Here is a 3693-nt window from a genome sequence, read left to right as displayed (position 1 = left end):
AAAGAAGGGCTGCTTATGCACAGGGAGACAGCTCAGGGGGCAGGAGTGCATGGAGGGATGGACACAGGGAAGAGGTAACTATGGGGAAGAAGTGGGAGGGGAGCTGTTGCATTGTGGTAAATTGTAGTCAATGTCATGAGACAAAGTGTATGTGAACTTCTGTGTGGAAAGTGAATTTGCTCTGTAAATTTTCACCCAAATCACAATAATAATAATAAAAAAGGTCCCAGCTATGTGAGAGGCCACAGAAAGACAGAAGAGGGGTGGGGTTCAGGGAGGATCCCATCCTCCGTGGGCTGTGGCTCCCCACGCAAATTCCATGCTACCACAGACCTCCAGCTCAGCAATGGCAGAGAGCTGATTTAAACAGCCTTCTTCAGTCTCACATGTATTTATATCAGGAGATACACTCTTTAGAGAGATCAATCATGGGAAAACAGAAGGGCAGTGTACACGCAGGGAGACCGCTCAGGGGCAGGAGTACATGGCAGGGAAAGATCCAGGGAAGAAGTGAGTATGAGGAGAAAGTGGGAAGAATACCCATGCATTCACTGAACTCTGAGACTGTTTTCTCATCCCTGTGGGGATCAAACCCAAGGCCATCTAGTTGATTCCGACTGGTTGAGACCCTATAGGGCAGAGCAGAGCTACCCCAAAGCATTTCCAAGGCTGAAAGCAAACTGTCACATCTTTCCCCCACGGGGTGGCTAGTGGGTTCAAACTGCTGACCTTTCAGTTAGCAGCTGAGGATTTAACTGCTATGCTACCCATGCTCCTTCCTGTGGGGACAGTACACTTCAAGTCCATCTAGTCTCTTCAGTCCCTCCCAAGTGCTGTTGTGTTATGTCTGCTTGGTGTGACAACCCATGTGTATTGCTCTCCCAAGTGAGGTCTGGTGGGAGCTTGCCTGCGGCTCCCAGCCAGCACCTTGTGCGGGAAAGCTTGAATGTAGGCCACACTCAATACTGTTCCTTCCCATCACTCTTCTAAGAAAAGTTTAGGATGTTGTTTTTGGCTGAGGAATGTAATGCATTAAGGAACACCATCTCCTTCCCTTTACATTTTTGGGCCTGTGATTGCAAGATCAGTGAAAGGAGTAGTTTTTGGCCACGCACAGATCCTGGTTCTTTGGGTGCTTGCATGTGCCACCCCGCTCATGCTGTCTTTCCTTCTTTTCCCTCACAGTGGAGGGCACCAAGGCTCATGCTGGGCTGCAGGGCTGGTGCGTGGGAAAGTCAGCTCTCGTGTCCATTTCTGACTCCAAACCTGTAACATTGTGCCCTCCTCCCTTAATTTCTATAAATTAGTATTTATACATATCTGAGCCAAGGGAACTGGAGCTCTATGACATGTTTGGCAGACCACCCAAAAGAAAGGAATTTTCAAAACCCTTAAGGGCCAACCATTGGGAAAATAGCCTTTCAAGATGATTATTGTCTTTTGAAAACAACAATAGCATCTCATATTTTTTGAGCATCTTGTACACTGTGCTCCAACTTACTTAATTTTCACCAAACTATTAGTGTGGATGATCCCATTGTCCAATGAATAAAAGACTTCAGAAGTTGGGGCACTTGTCCCAACTTGGGGGAAAGTTGGGCCAGAAAGATGGACCTAAAACCTTGGCCAGACTTGCTCTAAGGCCTGGTCAGTTCTTGACCATGACACTGACCCACAGAGTTCTTGTCCTAGAGCATTGTCCATTTTGAACAGTGGACATTTTTGTGAATTATCCTTAGAAACTCTTTCAGTATAAACTGCTGTCAGGACTGTTTGGTAGTTGTCTGAGGAGGGATGTGAATGTATTTATGTTATTGTTGTTGTTATGTGCCATCGAGTCAGACCCGACTCATGGCAACCCCTCCTTGGGTTTCTGAGGCAGTATCACTATGGAAGTAGATTGTTCAACCTTCCTTCAGCAGAGGGGCTGGTGGGTTTGAACCACCAGCTTTCTGGTTAGCAGTCAAGTGCCTTAGGTATTATGCTACCAAAGCTCCCAAATTTATTTACAGAAATTGTATTAGTAAGTTTGTGTCTCCCCCTCTAGGAAGAGGTGAAAACTACAGCCAGTTGTCAGCAATTTTGGTAACATTTGTCCAAGATAAAACATCTCTAAATTTCATCAACTGAAAAAAAACAGAGTCACTGCCATCAAGTTGATTCCGACTCATAGTGACCTCTTTTGGATTTCTGAGGCGGTAAATCTTTACAGAAATAGATTGCCCAGTCTTCCTCCTGTGGAGTGGCTGGTAGATTTGAACCACCAACCTTCTGGTTACCAGCCTTAGGCACTGCACCACCAGAGCTCCTTATAAATCTCCTTAGTCCTATGTATTCACTGAGTAAGAATTTTTTTTTTTTTTGTAATTGTGATTTGGGTGATAATTTACAGAGCAAATTCACTTTCCATACAGCAGTTTACATACACTTTGTCTCATGACATTGACCACAATTCACCACAGTGCAACAGCTCCCCTCCCATTTTCTCTCGACAGTCACCGCTTCCATGTGTCCATCCATGCACTCCTGCCCCCTGAGCTGTCTCCCTGTGCATAAACAGCCCTTCTTTCTCCCATGATTGTTCTCTCCAAGGAGTGTATCTACCTCAGGTAGATGTTCAACTCATATGCTTGTCTTTTGTTTGGCTGGCCCACTACAGGTGTGGGTTCAATTCCAGACCTGAAGAGCAGCTAGGGGCCATAGTCTCAGTGGTTCCACCAGGCTCTATAGGACCAGCAAACCTGGTCCCCCTTTTCTTTTTCCAAATGGTTTTGAGTTTTGTTCCACATTGTTCTCCCTCTCTATCCAGGATGTCCTACATAGATCCCCCTCCGAGGGGTTGACAGTGGTAGCCAGGTACCATCTCGTTTTTTTTGGTTTTATAGTTGTATAGACTGTGGATCACGCGGTGTACCGGTCGCTAGGACTAATTGTTTCCATGAATCTTTGGTTTTCTTCATCCTTCTTTGCTCAGGATGAGGAGAGACCCATTGTTGCATCTACATGGCTACTTGCAAGCTTTTAAGATTACAGTCACTACTCGCCAAAGGAGGTGGAACAATGTTTTGTGTAGTATGTATGTTGAACTTGATGTCCCCTGTGACTATGGTCCCAAGCCCACAGGTTCAACTACTTGGTCCCTCTCGATAGCTGGCTGTTGCCAAGAAGTGACTACAACCTTTTCCCTTGTCAGCTCTACTATACACCTGGGAATTCAGATCACTTATAGGACCATTGTCTGCCAACCCTATACGTGGACTTGGTACACTCCCTGCTGCATAGACATACCTAATAGTTCAGCCTGTCTACCCATCTATACACCCATAGACCCATGTTTGCCTTCATTGACAACACAGTACCTGTATGTGCAAAAGGGTTCATCTTTGTTTTTTGTATCTCTCATGTACCTCTCTATGTCTTCCTCTTCCTCAGTGACACCATGTTGATCACTCACATTTGGTACATTGCCCTTCTCTTCAATACTCATCGTTACCTATCTAACAGTGTTTCCTACCTCCCCTCCCACCCCTGGTAACCAGCAAAGAAAATTTCCTTCCATAGATAGAATTGACATTTTCACAATGTTCAGTCTTCCTATCCACGAGCATGGGATGTTTTCCCATTTATGTAGATCTATTATGGTTTCTTGAAGTAGTTTTTTTTTATTATTATTAGGATTTGGGTGAAGATTTA

The 3693-nt window shown here is 45.0% G+C and overlaps 1 protein-coding gene across 1 annotated transcript in view; it reads left to right on the top strand.

Annotated features, from left to right (window-relative positions):
* The window catches only part of USP4 (ubiquitin specific peptidase 4), a 68783-nt gene that overhangs the window by 30072 nt on the left and 35018 nt on the right, over nt 1-3693 (top strand). The gene's annotated exons all lie outside the window — the stretch shown is intronic.

Source organism: Orycteropus afer, unplaced genomic scaffold (genome assembly GCF_000298275.1).
Source record: "Orycteropus afer afer isolate SDZICR_OR568_19922 unplaced genomic scaffold, OryAfe1.0 scaffold00498, whole genome shotgun sequence".
NCBI classification, from domain to species: domain Eukaryota; kingdom Metazoa; phylum Chordata; class Mammalia; order Tubulidentata; family Orycteropodidae; genus Orycteropus; species Orycteropus afer.
Note: the sequence above shows the minus strand (reverse complement) of the source record. Positions and strands in the feature narration are given on the sequence as shown.